The sequence below is a fragment of the Cornus florida genome, unplaced genomic scaffold, assembly GCF_030987335.1.
Source record: "Cornus florida cultivar Cherokee Brave unplaced genomic scaffold, ASM3098733v1 CherokeeBrave_3.0.0_Hap2_Chr11, whole genome shotgun sequence".
Lineage (NCBI taxonomy): Eukaryota > Viridiplantae > Streptophyta > Magnoliopsida > Cornales > Cornaceae > Cornus > Cornus florida.
This window is the reverse complement of record NW_026775581.1, coordinates 23,805,841-23,823,864: the sequence shown is the minus strand read 5'-3', so window position 1 is coordinate 23,823,864 and position 18,024 is coordinate 23,805,841.

Here is an 18,024-nt window from a genome sequence, read left to right as displayed (position 1 = left end):
CTTTAAAAAAAAAAAAAAAAAAAAAAAAAAAATGGACTTTGATTTTGACACTTGTAAAATAACAAAATAAAAAATTTCACCAACCAAAAAAACGTGACAGGTATCTTAACTAGCATGGCTACTCCACTTCAGTCAAGATAATTACAATAAATTATATTTTTTATTCATATTTTGGAAGAAAAACACTCGTGTGTGTGTGTGTTTTTTTGAGCAATGAAAAGTGATAGACGTTTCACTTTTCATTGAACAATGAAAACCTAAAATTTTAGAAGAATTAAAAATTCTTAATTGTTGTGCTTTAAAGAACAATACCTTAAGGTGTTAGGCTGTTAGCCTAGAATTCCACGAAGGTAAGGAAAAATCTGAGAAGACCCGGAAATATTCTATTTACAAGTTGAGGCTGACTTTTTTGCCAAGACCGAAATGGTCATTTCCTTCGACGGCTAGCTAGCTGGGTGATATATGGAAACTCACTGAGTCACCGTCATTCGTTCTAACTTCTAGTAGCATCTTGCACTGAGTCACTATCATTCCTTCCAAGTTGTAGTAGCGAGAACCCAAATTCCATGGGTCTTGCATTTTTTATTTCTAACACAACATAAGCTACAAAACATTCACAAAAAAAAAAAATTAAGGGTAATAATCCACCAAAATTTACGAGTTTTGGTACCAATAGCTTTGAAGGATGGAAGAGGTGGAGTGTGGATGAAAGGTGAACCTCCACCTCGTTAATTCAATATTGGATTCTACCTTTTAAATATTGTTACTTAAGAGGATTCTAATCTCGAAAGATATGAGATAAACAGTATGTCCCATTCTAAGTGCTTTTTAAATTAAAAAATAATTAAGAAATGAGGGGTATAGATCATAATTCTTAAAAAAAAATAAAAAAATATTTATACATATCATAAAGACCAAAAAAAAGTGACATGTATCTTGACTACTCCACTTTATTCAAGATAATAATAATATATTAATTTTTTATTCATCTTTTGGAAGAAAAACACTCAAATATATATATGTATTTTTGAGCGATGAAAAGTCAAAAGTGACGGAGGTTTCACTTTTCATTGAACAATGAAAACCTAAAATTTTAAAAGTACTAAAAATCCTTAATCGTTGTGCTTTGAAGAACACTTAAAATTAGTTTTTAAAATTTTTCTTATTCAAACAATACCTGAAGGTGTGTTAGGCTGTTAGCCTAGAATTCCACGAAACGTAAGGAAAAATCTGAGAAGACTCAAAAATATTCTATTTACACGTTGATGTTGACTTTTCTATCAAAACAAGTGTCATGGGTCTTGCATTTTTTTTTTCTGGAGCAACATAAGTATACAAAACATTCACAAAAAGAACAAGGGTAATTTTAAATCCACCAAAATTTGCTGAAAATTTTGATATATTATTAACAATTGAATTAATGATCAATTTTACAATACATGTATTTACAATAAAGAACCCTAAAAACACAAGGAAACTAATAGTTTCATGCTCAAAATCAAACTTTCTTTCAAAATAAATAACCATGAAAATTTGCAAAAAATTCTAATATATTATTAATAATTGAATTAATGATCAAATCTATATTACATGTATTTATAATAAAGAACCCTAAAAACATAAGTAAACTAGCAGTTTCATGCTCAAAATCAAACTTTCTTCAAAAATTGTTTAAAAATAAGGTGAAAAACTTAATTACTAAAACGTACTAGTATTAAATACCAAAAAAGAAAGTAATTCGAATCTATTTAAATTTCTAACAAATATTTAAATATTCAAAATTGAAAAAACGTAATTTCCTAACCTTAAATGATTGAATTTGGCTTAAAGACACCCTACCTTAGGGTATTTTCATATCAAAATGGACTCGTCAAAATTATCTCAAAAAAACTGTGTCAATCTGTCCGTTTGACTTGATGGTTCAATCCCTTTTCCACGTCTAGCTTGCTGGGTAATGCATGGAAACTCACTAAGTCATTGTCATTCGTTCAAACTTCCGGTAGCATTTCTCACTGAGTCACTATCATTCCTTCCAAGTGGCAACCATGGACTAATATGCAACCTACGTTATTATAAATAAATGTCATAGGTTTTGCATTTTTTATTTCTGATGTAACGAAGCTTCGAAACATTCATAACAAACAAGGGTAATTATAACTCCACTTTGGAAAAAAATTTGCAGACTCTGATATATTATTGATAATTAATTGAATTTATAATTAGCTCTACAGTACATGTATTTTTAATAAAGAACCCTAAAAACATAAGTAAACTATCCGTTTCCTACTCAAAATCAAACTTTCTCCAAAACTTTTGTAAAAATAAGGTAAAAAATCTAATTGCTAAAATGTACTAAATACCAAAAAGGAAAGTATTTCAAATTCGTTTAGACTTCTAAATTTTTTTTTGAAATATTCAAAAATTGAGAAAATGCAATTCTCCCAACCTAAACGATTGAATTCAGCATAAAAACATCTTACCTTAGCAGCTTTGCTGCTAAGTTTTATGAGTTAGGCTATTTCCGATCAGTTTTGGGTCTTTTTAGATCAAGATGGGTTCGTCAAAATAATCATGACAATACTGTGTCAATCCGCCTGTTTAACCTGACAGTCCAAACCGGCTCCAAAATCATTGCCAATCTCTTCTACATCAATCACTAAGTTACTGAATCATTTAGTCAATCCCTTTTCCATGGCTAGCTAGTTGGGTGATGCATAAAAACTCACCGAGTCACTATCATTCCTTTCCAGCTTCCCGTAGCATTTCTCACTGAGTCACTATCATTCCTTCCAAGTTGCAATAGCATTAATCGACTAAAATGTGACCTACACTGTGATACCCCCGAATTTCCGAATGCGGATTGGCCAGGCCCACGCCCGAATACCCGAGGATATCAAAACAAATTGATAATAAACGAACACAGAGTACAAAAGAATAAAAAAGAATAAATAAAATGCTGATAAGAAACTAAAATGATAATCTAATAATAAACCTCATAATATATTTCCATTAATTAATAAACTCTTCTGATACAACTGATCCTCCAAAATACAACTCGGGAATCTATACTGTGTGGACCCCTAGAAAATCCAAACTAAACAAATGACAGTAATCTAAAACAGGAAACTGAATCATAAAGGAACTCCTATGTAGCATCGGAAGAATGAAGTAGACTGATCCCCACTCAGCACGAACAACCTCTACTCGTGACGAACACCTGAAAAATAATGGTGGGTCAGGCCCACAAACAAGTTCTACTCTACTACAGTCCAAGCAGAGATCCGATACACGTATACATCCTAGTCAATCCAACAGTAACTAGTAGTCCGTATATATATATACACACACTAAAGGAACCTCACTAGACTATAGGGTTGTCTCAACCTGAATAGTAGGCAACATGCAAAACGCACGTATAGTGGGCATGAGTACCTAGACCTACCAGGGTACACAACTACACTATATCTAGCTACACATCCCTGGCGATATACGCGCCCTAACCATTGATCCTGAAACTCAACCTCATATCATGGCACCATACTTATATATATAAAATCTAGTAACCATCCTATCCAGTATAAATTAATCCTCCATAAGTCATTCAACTTGTTCAGCTAACCTGACTTGAATATAAGTAGGACTTAACATTTTAGTTAATCCATTCCCTTATATAATAAATTAATCATCCATAAGTCATTCAACTTGTTCAGCTGACCTGACTTAAATATAAGTAGGACTTAACATTTTAGTTAATCCATTCCCTTATATAAAATAGGTAGGACTTAACTAATAAGTTAATCCATCCCTAGAATGCCACCGTCCCATACCGGTGCATTAAACCACACAATCCAACAATTGATGTAACAATTAAGGAAATACATCAAATATTCCATAAATAACTATGATAAATATGATATCAAGTTATCACATAATAGGAATGACTTATTATTTCTTTAAACTTCTTATATCATATGTCCTACACAAACTGAATCTTATACATGATGATATTTTATTATACCGTTAAATAAGGATTCTCCATATCTAATTCATCCTACACATTTAATCTAAATTGCTAAAATATTTTAAAAGATTAAATCCATTCGTTTGTTTAAAACATTCAAATAGTAAGTATCATTATGATTGAGTCTATTTAAATTTACTAAAACCCAAACCTAGTCCCTATTTAATGTTCAGGAATCTTAGGCATGTTTCTACGTTCCATCATTCCACAGATATGAAAAATACATAATTTAAACATGCAAAAATTCATATAAGAAATCAAATCAAAATAATGCATTTTATCAATTCATAACACAAGAACAGATATGAACCAATTTCATAAAACCTATGTTCTAACCCAATTAAACATGCATAATTATTTAATTTTATGTGTTTAATAAATCCTGGAATTTCCTAGGCATGTACAGAAATACGAATCAAAGGGAAAGAGATAGAAGAAGAACTTGCCTTAAACTTTCGGATTGAAAGTTAAACTTCTTCTTCCTTGATCTTCCCTCTAAAGGGTTTTCTCCTCCTTCCTTCCTCTTTCTCCTTTTCTCTCTAACTCTCTCTCTCTAGAATATATTACGTGATATATTTTCACTCCTTTTTCAACCTATAGTTGTGTATTTATAGGCTAAATAATAACCCTATTCATTTTCCCAATCCAAGTCAACTTAATAAAAAAAAATAAAAATAAAAATATTAAAAAGGTAACTTAAAATATGTTACGTATATAATCTATGTATATCCTTATTAATTAAATAAAATATATACATTAGATTATTTATTAATACTAAAGTTACCATAATATTAAAAGGTAACTTAAAACATGTTACGTATATAATCTATCTATATCTTCATTAAATAAATAAAATATATACATCAGATTATTTATTTATACTAAAGTTACCATAATATTAAAAAGGTAACTTAAAACATGTTACGTATCCTTATTATATAAATATATAAAATATATACATCAGATTATTTATTAATACTAAAGTTACTATAATATTAATAAATTACTTTCCTTTTTATATATATGTATATACATATATATCTATATATATACATATAGAACTATCATTGGGTAATTATCCATACCCATCCAACCTCCTATCCAAGTAGTCCATGGGACCTAATTAGTTAGCTAATTACCACTAACCATAACCATAAAATAAAATAAAATAAAACATTTAATCATTTAATTTACAATTAATTACAATTAATCAAATACATCATTTAAGTACACAATTTAATTAAACAAATAATACAAATAATACCTAGACAAAATATAAATAACACATAAATAAGTAGCCAATTAATCAAGTAACACTTAATTCAATTAAACACATAAACAATTAGTCAAATAATCAATTAAACAATTAAAAAAAAATACAATAAAAATAAATAAATAAATACCGAGACTATCCTTTTAAAATTAGGGGTATTACATACACTATTACAAATAAATGTCATGGGTCTTGCATTTTTTACTTCAATCTCAAAGAAGGGAAAGGCTCCTATCAGATTTAGAAAAAATACACCTACAGTCAAGGGGGATGAGCAAGAATTGAAGCTTCTAACAAGTAAGTTTCACCTTCTTTTTTTTTTCCATTTCTATACCCAAAAAAAAAATGTTGCAGCTTTTATGAAGTGCACTATTTCACACACAGCCAAGCTTCTATCTCTGTTTTCAAGTTCTGTTTTTGTTTATTCCAATTACATGTTATTAGTTTGACTTCCATGGGGTGAAAATCACCTCCAGTGAAATAGTGCAAACATTTGATCCATTTTTGTGAATGAATAGTATTTACCATAGTGGGTAAAAAATTACATTTGCTTTATACATAATTTTTGTATGTATATATATATATATTCAAATATACTCTTCTTTCCTCCCTTATTTCTTCTTCCCTCCCTCCTTCATTTCAGCAACCCATTTGAAATAAAATTGAAATCCCGCCACCCAGCCATTCTTCTCTCCCAAAATATCAATCAACCCAGTTTAGAATTTGATTTCTTTCCAAATAGATTTTGATTGAAATCCCGCCACCCAACTAGTCTTCTTCTCTCCCAAAATATCAATCAACCCCGTTTAGGATTTAATTTCTTTCCAAATAGATTTTGATTTCTTTCCAAATAGAAGCAGGAAGCAGGCTTTATTTCGAGATAGAATAAGTGATTCTATTTCCAAATTGAAGGTCATATCAGACTTCTCCAAATCAAAGCAAGAGGTATAATTTCTTTGTCTCTACCATTCTTATAGAAATAAGAGGATTTCCTTGAAAATAAAATCTGAAAATTATACTTGTATCCCAAATTATCCTTATTTGTTACAATACAACAATTTCCCAACGGCAGCACAACAATTTTCCAACATTTTCGTAACATATATCCCAAAGTATTTGTAAAGTGGTGCATCACAACATTTTCCTAAAATACATCTTAACATTTTATTACAAACATCCCAACTTTGCATTCCAACAATTTCCTAAGGTGAATCTCAACATTTTGCTAAGGTGAATCCCAACATTTTCTTAATGTAAATCCCAACATTTTCCTAAGGTGGCATACCATTTAAAATGGTACTATTTCCTTCTTCTTCATTGCCTTAGACCGCCGTTCTTCACTTCTTCTTCGCCTCACCGCCGTTCTGGTGCATCCCAACATTTCCTACGATGAATCCCACCATTTTCTTAAGGTGCATCCCAACTTACCCCAACTTTTCCAACCTAGCTTCAGACCTTCTTCCCTTCTTCTTCGTTTTCCCTTCCCTTTTTCTTCATCTTTGTTTATTCGAAATTCAAACCCTAACCCTCAGACATTCCTTATTTCCTTCTTCTTTGCCTCAATCCTTCCTTCTTCCCTTCTTCTTCTTCGCCTCAGACCTTCGATCTTCACTTCTTCTTCTTCGCCTCATACTGCCATTGGTATTATTTCCTTCTTCCCTTTTAGAGAGAGAGAAAGGAAGACAGTCGTAGCTTTTAGAGAAAGAAAACGTATTTTAGAATTAATATTTAAAGTTTATATATATATGAAATACAATATTTAAATGGGTGGTAAAAAAATTAGTTACTCAATTTTTTTAATTGATGTGACACATTCTCAGTCACTTATTTCAAATGGAGCAAACTGGAGGTGATCCTGGTCCGACTTTCATGTGTATTATTGTAAAGTGCTGCATACCCACCCATTTATACACACTCCAACCCCCATCCAAATCCGATGTGGAACAAGTTTTACTTGTAACATTCTCCCCCACCTGAACCCACGCAACGCCCTCGTTGCAGTCGGACCACCCTGCCTACCCGGAGGCAGACCCGGACGCCTTCCGAGCCGGGCGCTTGGCGTGACACCGGATTAAGGATTGGGTCTGGCTCTGATACCAACTGTAACGGGTGGGCGCTTGCCCATTTACCCAAAAGCTCGAACTATTGGGTAGTGCTGCATACCCACCCATTTATACACACTTCAACCTCCATCCAAATCCGATGTGGGACAAGTTTCACTTGTAACAATTACCCACTATATTCGCTGAGAAATTTTCCTACAATTGCAAAATATTATTCATTCACTTATTTTATTCTCCTCTCTCTCTCTCACACACACACACAATATGATTTTTTGCTATTTCTCTAGCAAGTTCAAAGTCAACAATTTACCGATGCAAAAAATACTACTACTAATAATAATAAATAAATAAAATTGTTGAAAGGGAAACATCTTCTCTTCTATATTCCAACCCAAATCCTATCCGATTATCTGGATTTGGATTGATTAAAAAATCTCATTACCTATACTGATCCAAATCTAATAATTTGATACCTTAAAAAATCGAATATTAATTAAAGGTGATCTGATCCAATTAAAATTATATATATAAATATGCATGTTATATATATTGAATTAGTGACAGGGTGCGACTTGGCCTAAAAGTAGCTTGTCAGTGTCTCTTACACCCGACCACAAGATCGCCACAATATACACTGGTGTTTAAGGAAGAGCGATGAAGGAAACAAAGTGTTGACAAGAATTGGCCACCAAAGGCCCAAATCCCTTGTCATGAGCTGTGGTATTCTCTACCCTTTTCGTTCTCTTCTTCCTTTTCTTGCTCTCTATTAGATCTTACTAGCCTTAACCAGTGTTCCTTCCATGTTAGACAACAAATCCGACTTCGTATTTTGTTCCTATTCTTTCACTATTTCTTCTTCTTCCTTATTACGCAAACACAAATGGTGAATGAAATTTTGGGATAAATTTGGTGTTTAAATTTTCTAATTCTTTGTTGATTTGATCAAATATTTATAGTTTAATTTCGGATCGGACTATTATCTAATCCAAATTCTGTCCATTTACTGGTCTACTTCTCACTCTCTACACAATTCCAAACAAGTAATATAAATGGTAAGGCCATGTTTGGTAATGTTGTGGTTTTTATTTTTTGTTGTGCTGTTATTTATGTGAAAATGGCAAGTTTTAAAAAATTGTCTAATCATTTCGGTTAAAAGCAAAACATGTTTCGTAATGTACATATGTTGAATTTTTTAAAACAGAGAATATTCGTTTTTTTTTATAAATATTTTAATACCATTTAATCTTAAAATATAATTGAAAAATAATAAAATAGTAAAAATACCATTTTTTATGAGTAATGCTACACGTCTCGAATAAAATTTGAGGTATGTATCTTGAATATGATGTGGCAGTAATAAAAATACGAATATGTCCTCAATTTTAATAAAGTTTAGACTTTCTTATTTCCTTGTTGAAATATTAATATATTTAAGTCATAATTAAATTAAGAAAGCATACAAATTCAAAGATGAGCAAATGATACATATATATCATATTTGTGGGAATTACCGGAGAAGTAAAGACGAACATTAAATTAGGTTTTTCTCTCTAGTTTTCTTTTCTCTACTTTTATTATATATGAAGTTGATTATATATTTATCAAATTATATACACATGTAGATCATTGAGGAAATTAGGGTTTTTATTCAAGCGAAATGCTGTATAAGCATTATCAAAGGTTATAAAAGTCCTAAATATTGATATAATTCATATGAAAAAAAAACCCCTTACCATTGACAAGAAATCTAGATCGAACAAAAAATAGTCAAAGGAAACTATTTTTTTTTTTTTTGGGTCAAGGATGGGGTGGGTTGAGAGTGAGAACAAAAAATAGTCAAAGGAAACTATTTTTTTTTTTTTTTTTTTTTTTTTTTGGGTCAAGGATGGGGTGGGTTGAGAGTGAGATAGTCTTTAGGACAAAATTACGGTATTAGCTTATGTTTTGTACAGTGTCTCAAAAACTCAAAACAAAACATAAAATCAAAACCTTATTTTAGAGTAGTGAAATTTCTAAACAAATTGGTAATGGGTTTTGGAAAGCTTTGGTTATTTTTAGTTGTCAAAAAACAAAACTAACGATGCAAAATGGGTCTTCCTTATAACCCAACCCATTAACTCCACTAAAGTTGGGATATACTACGAGCCCGTTTGGAATTGCTGTTAGAATATTAAAAGCGTTTTAAATAGTAAAGCTGTTATAAAACTGTTGTTAGTAAAATGCAGTTAAGTGTTTGGTGACCCATTAAAACACTTTTTATATTTATTTGGTAATAATGTTGCTTAAAGACTTTTATTACTAATTTTACTATATTACCCTTAAACTAAACATAGATCAACTTGTATTAGTTTACTTAGGTTTTTTTATTTTATTTTATTTTATTTTTAATATCACATATTTTGTTTATGATATCGAATTTGTATTAAGTACTAAAATATAAATAAGTTAAATATATTTTAATGATGATTAATTTGTATCTGATTTGGAGAGTTCAAAATAAACTATGATCTTCGTTTGTTACAGAATCCCAGCTATTTGTTTGTAAAAAGGATAAAATTGTATTTATAAAAAATATAAAGGGATTAAATTAAAAATTAGTATCTAAAAACATGGATATCTACTCTTAACACAATTTTAAAAATTACGATTCTAACTTTACTTAAACACGCTTTACCATCTATAAGAAATTTTTATTTTTATTTTTTTTTACTACCAAACACATTGCACCGTAACTTTTTAAAATAAAAATACTTCTCAATACCAGAGAAGCAATCTCAACCACCCATTACGTGTTACTCGCTCACCCAGAAGTCAAACTCCTTAGGAAGCTCCCCCCGGGCTCTGACTTCCACACATATTCTAAGCATATTAGATTTGTGTGTCAATAGCCTAAGGGAACTTTTTCCACTTTTTCTTTTAGGAGAGCCATTCTTTTTCTCCAATTTTTTGGAATACTTAATATTTTTTGAAAATGCCAAGGAGATTGTTCCAAGACTTTCTCAGCTTCAATTTTACTTGAAATAGTGAAAAAAAAAAATAAAAAATAATTTTTCGTTATATAGACCTCTTGCAGAGTAACTACGTGGTACTCTCAACTAACCCGGTTGTGATAATAGAAAATGACAATTCTTCATTGGGTAGGAGTACCACCCAGATACCCAATACATGTTCAAATTTTACAATTCTACATACATGTGTGTGTGTGTACTCAAAAAAAATAATAATAATTCAAAAAAAAAAAAAAATCTTTTTGTGGGGAAGGTTAAGCAAATATATTAGATGTAAAGAAACTGTACAGGTGGCGTAAAGAAAAGCAGGGCCCAAGGCCCAATATTCACAAAACTAAGGAATTAGAAATTCAAACAAAGGCATCTTAATAGCCCAAACCAAATAAGTCCAAGCCCAATATGTTAATCAATAAAACGTTAGGAGCAACGGATCTCTCATGTAATTTCATATTCTTCACTTAACTGATTCACGAGTGTATCATATAATAACGCTTAATTATATACTAGCAATTATTTTCTTATATATATATGCATGGTTACAAATTTATGATATATTTAGGTCTCTTATTGAGACTTAGAACAATATGCTACCCCTATTTTTAATTTAGTACATTTACATAAATTTATATAATAATCTTCAAAATGTTTCGACTTTGGCAACAAAAATACCAATTTGTTGCAACTAAGGTTCAGATATCCAATATTTAACAATGGGAAATTTTATGCCACCTACGTGTGGGCGCTCTGCCCGCGCAGGTTCTAAACCTTCTGTGCGGTCCAGTTTTCCCCAAGCTTTCTTATTGATTTATTAACCAAAAATAATAATAATTTATGTTCCAAAAATAATACTCTCTCCATAACAAATGATATATATACATATATATTTTTTTTGGAGATACGTATATAAATATATTGTTAGAAAATATATGTTTCATATGACATTTAAGATATAACAAACCTTATACTAATATGTTATGAGATAATTAATAATATGTTAAGAAATAATTGATTAAATATGCAACTCAATATTTAATTAAACATGCAAATAATGCAATAAAATAATAATAATAATACATAAAGAACCTGGACCAAGACTAGTGTTGAATACTATGTCCTTAAGATAATTTACACCCCATATAGTACTGACGGACTCCACGGTGTTTGTCTCCCATAATACAACAGTCTACATTCACAGTACTTCAAACTCGTGGATACGGCGAACCTCTCTGTGTAATACTCTCTCTGACTTAAAAATACATCTATATTGTATAAATAATAAATTAGGTGCAATCTGAACCAAATGGCTCGGACCAATTTTAATATGGCTCATCCATATTATACTTGGGTCTAAGTGGCTTGGATAACTTGACTTATAACTTGAACCTACACCTACTTAGGTTGGGTTCATGTTGAGAGAGGAAGAGAATAATAAAAAATGAACGATTGAATTATGATAGCCCAGTAGGGTATTTATAGACTTAGAGATACCTCTTTGTGTATGGGTGTGTCTATTTGGGATACCTTTTTGTTTATGGGTGTGTCTGTTTGGGATACCTCTTGGTGTATGGGTGTGTCTATTTGGAAACAATGCAATTGTTGGTTTGAATAGACATGATTCATAAATGTATCATTTGTTTATTCACCAACAATTCAACCGATCACCAACCGTCAACAACGTTATGTTTTGTTTGTAACCCAAACTCACAAATGTAGACATGATTCAATGTGACTCTTAAGTCTCAATCATGTTTTCTTACTTTCCAACCAATCCTCAACCACAATATCATTACTACAACTTAATCACGTGTCAAGAATTCATTATAATTTGGAAACTCTATAGATACACTCTACGTGAATAACTAGATTTATGGGTTATTTATGTCGCAAAAGCTATGGTGGTACCATTATAGTTACAGACTCTTTAATTAACAAGTTTCATTTGCACCAAATCTCTAACTATTCCCCACATGAATGGAAATTGGTTGCTAAAATGTAAATGATAATCCGGACACTACAGAGAGTATAGTCAAAAAGTTATTGCATCAGGATAGGTAGTTTTTGACCTTGAACCTTCCTTAATGTATTACTATCGAATTTTCTGGCTAACTAGTGAACGTGATGTCTTGAATTATTTAGTCATTGATGTAAACCAAGACAATAGCAAACACAGAGTACCTTTCCTCATGAAGTTAGTTCTAATTGTTATGTTCATTTTGACCTTGACAACTCTTGGTATTCATGAGTGTTATAAATAACTTAGCATTCATAGTTCTCATAGAAGCGGCCTCACTTCACACGCATATAGGTGACTTCTTATTAAAAGTATTCTACCATATCCCACTTGAATTTTCAAGGTATAAGATCATTAAAAATGTAGCTTATCCTAATCCTCACTGTAGGTAGCACTGTCTCATCATAGAATTGGGTAGAAAATTTATATCTTTCCAGTTATTTTTGTAAGTCATTCAGAATTTCTGTTGTTCCTTTGAACCTAGATCTTGACCAATTAGCTAGGTTGTGTTTCCATTAAGTTGCATGACTCATTAGCTTTTGGCTTTAACCCCATTCCCCTCGATGATCTGTACAATTACTCTCTAATACAACCCTCAAATTTATATGTGGCCACACAATTGTATATTGAAATATTATACTCTACAGAGATTTCCTCAGAGCAAATATATACATTGTACCCTAAAATTGGTTATTATTAGCAATATCCTTGTCTTTAGTGACACAAGTGTAAACTTACTTTGAAATGTCATCTTCTTTAAGTTTATTCACTTTTCTATTTGATTTATTCAAAACTTTTAACTTTGATTTATATTAAGGACATATAACTACACCTTTAATATTGAAGACATATCCGCTCTTGGATTTAAAGTCCTTAATATCTCACATCCATATTACATCACTGTTACATAGGGATGTAAAATTCCCCATCCCCGCCGAGGCCCTGCCTCGCCCTGCCCCGTTTATAGTGGGGATGGGAATCCTTTTAGGTAAATGGGGATATATAATGAAAACCCACCGGGGCCGGGGATGGGGTAAACTCGCCCCGCCCCGCCCCAATTAAATATAAAATTACAAATATACCCTTATATATAATAAATTATTACTTAAATTAGATTTAGTATATATATAAACATTTTGTCTAACCCTAACCCTAGCCACTTCATTTCTTTCTCTCGTCTTAAAGGGAGATTGAGAGAATCTGAGCAAGTGACCGCAACAGCAAAGCTTGACACCCACTCTGTCAATTTGTCATCCTCCCTCAAACACCGGCGTCATCAGATCATCACTTAAGTCACCGACTCACCGGGGTCTAGTAAGTTATTTCGGTCGCTCTGTTAAGTGTTGAGATCTCTTTGTTTCTCGGATTTAGTGGGTCTTTTGTGCTTCTGCTATTGCTAATCTATATTTAACTGTTTATCTCCTACTTCCTCTTTAAGCCATAAGCTTTCTTTTTGGAGTTCCTAAAATTGGATCCATCGCGTGACTCGCGTCAACGATTTGCTCTCTGTGGGATCTTCTGATTCTTCTTCTTGGATTTTCGCTGTAGGTACTTGCAATTTATTAATTTTTGTTTGTTTTGAACCTTTTGGACCTCAATTTTGTGGGGTTTTCTTCTTTGTTTTCAGTCGGTAATTACTTGTGTTGACTGTAGTCAGTTGTTCTGTAATATTACTGAAAGTTTTTATGTACCCTCTGTTTGGTTGCTGAGAAAAATTGAGGAAGGAAAAAGTAAAAGGAAAATTTTAAGGGTCAGACTCAACATCTATTACTGTTTGTTTTCTGAAAAAAAAAAAAAAAAAAAAAACCCAACTTAGCAAAAATTTTGTGTCAGATTTAATTGTTTTGATCACTTAAGTGAACCCAACCTAGCAAAATTGTTGTCTTTTGCAAGTATTTTCTCATGATTTTCGTTACTTAAAAACTTGGGTCATTTGCTCTTTCAAAAGTGTTTGTTAGCTTCATCTTTGGAATAAAAAAGTTAGATTGATTGTTGTTTTTTATTTTTATCTTCAGCATAGTAACTTTAAAGATGTCAGATGGAGAATCCCAACCACAAAATAATGTTGTAGATCCTTTAACAAATGTTGTTTCATCATTAGCTACGGTTCCTACTTCACTAGGAACCCCCGATGAGACAATTATTGCATCAGAGAGAAAAAGAAAATTGACATCAGTAGTTTGGAATGATTTTTCAAAGAAAACAATTAATGGTGTGCAATTTGGTATTTGCAACCATTGTAAGGCAAGGTTGAAAGCACCAAGTAATTATGGAACCAAGAGCTTGCATGACCATATTAAAATTTGCAAGAAACGAAAGAGAAATGGTGACTTGAGACAATTTGTTTTACAATCCAATATTATAAAGAATCAAGACACTAGTGAAGCACAAGTGGAATACCGTAATTTTGTATTTGATCAAAATGTCTCACAACACGAGCTTGCTTGCATGATCATAGTACATGAGTATCCATTCTCCATGCTTAACCATTCTTGTTTTCGAAAGTTTGTTAATAGTCTTCAACCTTTGTTTAATATGGTTTCCCGAAACACAATCAAGGGTGACATTTTAAAGATATATGATTCTGAGAAGGCTAAAACAAGAAAATTTATGGAGGAGCTTAATGGTAGAGTTTCCATTACTTCATATATGTGGACTTGTAATCACTCAAAGAAAGGTTTTATGGCCGTAACAGCTCACTTTATTGACGATTCATGGAAATTGCAACGAAGAATTTTGAGGTAAATTTATTATATGCATTATTTCTATCTATTAGAAATATATTGTATACTTAGTTTATGTGCAAACAAATGCGAGTATGTATTATTTGTTTATTAATTATGCATATTTTTTATTTTATTTTATTTTACTATGTTTAGCTTTACATATGTGCCTGCTCCACATAATAAGGAAATTCTTACTGAAGTGCTTATTAATACCATGTTAGATTAGAATATTAAGAGAAAGTTGAGTACCATTACCTTGGATAATTGCACCACAAATGATGCCATGATTGGTAGTCTCTTATGCTTCGTTTGGTTGGAGGGATGGAAAAATGGATGGAAGAGATAGGGGGATGGATGGATGAGGAATCCCTAGGGAACGGAAGGTGTCTACTCCATTTTTTGTTTGGTTGAATGGAATAGATAGTAGAAAGGATGGATAGGGTGATACTTTTTTTTGTTTGGTTGGAGGAAGGGAAAGAGATTTTTTATAATTTTTTTACCAATATATCCTCACTGTATAAAATAATAACAAGTAGATATCCATTTGAATTTTTTTAAAAAGGTTAAAATTGGAAATTGCATATTGTTGGTAGTTATTCATTTTTTCTCTTCTCTCTTCCCCCCAAAATTGGGCGGATAGAAAAACATGAAGAAAGGATGGATGCAACAACCCTCCTTGCTTCCTCCCTCTCTTCCCTTCCCTCCAACCAAACACGAAAAGCCTCATCCATCCGTCCTCTCATCCATCCCTCTTCAATCCATCCCTCCAACCAAACATAGCATTAGACAAGATTGATTCAAGTACACTATTACTTGAGGGGAAGGTTCTTCACATGAGATGTTGTGCACACATCTTGAATTTAATTGTGAAAGATGGGTTAGAAGTAATGGGGGATGGGATTGAAATAATCCGTGATAGTGTGTATTTTTGAACAGCAACTCTGGGTAAGATTGAAATTTTTTTAGAATCGGCTGGCCAATTAAAGATTCCATGTAATAAAAAGCTATGCTTGGATTGTAAAATTCGTTGGAACTCTACATATCTTATGCCTGAAGTCGCTTTAATATATAAAGATGTGTTCCCAAGGTTGGAAATATGTGAGAGGCTTTACACTAAAGTACCAACTAATGAAGATTGGGAAAGGGGGAAAGAAATTTGTGCAAAGCTGAAATTATTTTATTCTACTACGGAGTTGTTTTCTGGATCTAATTATCCTACTTCAAATTGCTATTTTCAAAAAATTTGTGAAATTAGAGTTGCATTGTCTAGTTGGCTTGAAAGCCCACTTGAGATCATTAGAATGATGGCAGCAAAAATGATGGTGAAATTTCTGAAATATTGGGATGTTTGTCATGAGGTGATGGCAATGGCGGTGGTTTTAGATCCACGATACAAAATGAAATTGGTTGAATATTATTTTCCTAAAATTTATGGTGGTGAAGCATTAGATAAAATTGAAAAGGTTCGACAAAGTTGTCATGATTTAGTTTGTGAGTACCAAAGCAAAGCAAGCTCAAATGTAAATAGTGCAGGGAGTTCATATTCTAATATTCCTTCTTCAGCTAGCTCAAATGTAAATAGTGCAGGGAGTTCACATTCTAATATTCTTTCTTCAGCTGAAGATGTGAATTTTGAGGAGGATGATGATCTCTCAAAGTTTGATTTGTTTGTGAACATAAGTTTAAGTAATGTGCCAGCAAAGAGTGAGCTGGATTTTTACTTGGATGAAAATGTGTTGCCTAGAACAACTACTTTTGATGTCTTATGCTGGTGGAAGACAAATGGAATTAAGTTTCCTACTTTGCAAAAGATTGCTAGGGACATTTTAGCTATCCCCATGTCTACAGTATCATCCGAGGCTGCTTTAAGCACCAGTGGTAGATTGGTTAGTCCACATCGTAGCAAACTTCATCCGACTACTTTGGAGGCTTTGATGTGTGCCCAAGGTTGGTTATTGAGTGAAGAAGATGGTAATTAATTCTAAAAATTATGTTATTAATTTTTTTTATTTTATTTAATAGCTATCTAAAATATTTTGCTTTGTTTTTTAGGAGCTTGTGCAGACTTAAACCCATCCAATGCCAATATATTTTGCGATTGTGATGATGAATGATGATTCTTCAAAATATGATGTTTTGAATTAAGGTATTAATTTATTTTAATTTTTTTTTTTATTAGCAATATATTTTATTCTTGCTACAGGAACAATCATTGTTTTTAACAAAAACAAAATTTATTTTTTGTATCTCAAGTAAATAATTGACAACAGACCTTGACTCTCTAGCTCTTAACAACTCAGGCCATGCAAACTTACTTTTTTGAAGTGACTCTCTCTAGCTCTTAACAACTTAGGACATGCAAACTTGCCTTTTTGAAGTGACTGTCCAGCTCTTAACAACTGAGGACATGCAAACTTGCTTTTTTGAAGTTACTGTCCAGCTCTAACAACTCAGGACATGCAAACTTGCTTTTTTGAAGTGATGCATGGATGGCTTAATATATTTGGAACTTTTTTTGTTTTAGCTACTTTTGTTCTACTTAGTCAAGGTTGATGTTTGTTTGGAAAGATATATTTTTGTTTTTTGGAAATCTATAATTCTATCTAGCATCTTTGACCCTATTTGAACTCTGGTAATTTTGTTGCATTTAGTATCAATTTATGCTTCCAGAATCTAAAGAAAAGTGAAATTTTGTGTCAAATGTTAACTTGGATGAATTGGATCAGTTAGAGTGCCTGCCATCTTAAGCTCATTTAAAAATGTATTGCTTGGTTTAGTTTTCTGGAACAACTTTCAAATAGAACTATAAAAAGTGTTCTTTAAATTTTGTTCTTTTTATAACTTAATTTTTTAGAAACATTAAATTTTGTGCTATAGCAACGGGGCCGGGGCCGGGGACGGGGATCAGGTGTCGGGGGCGGG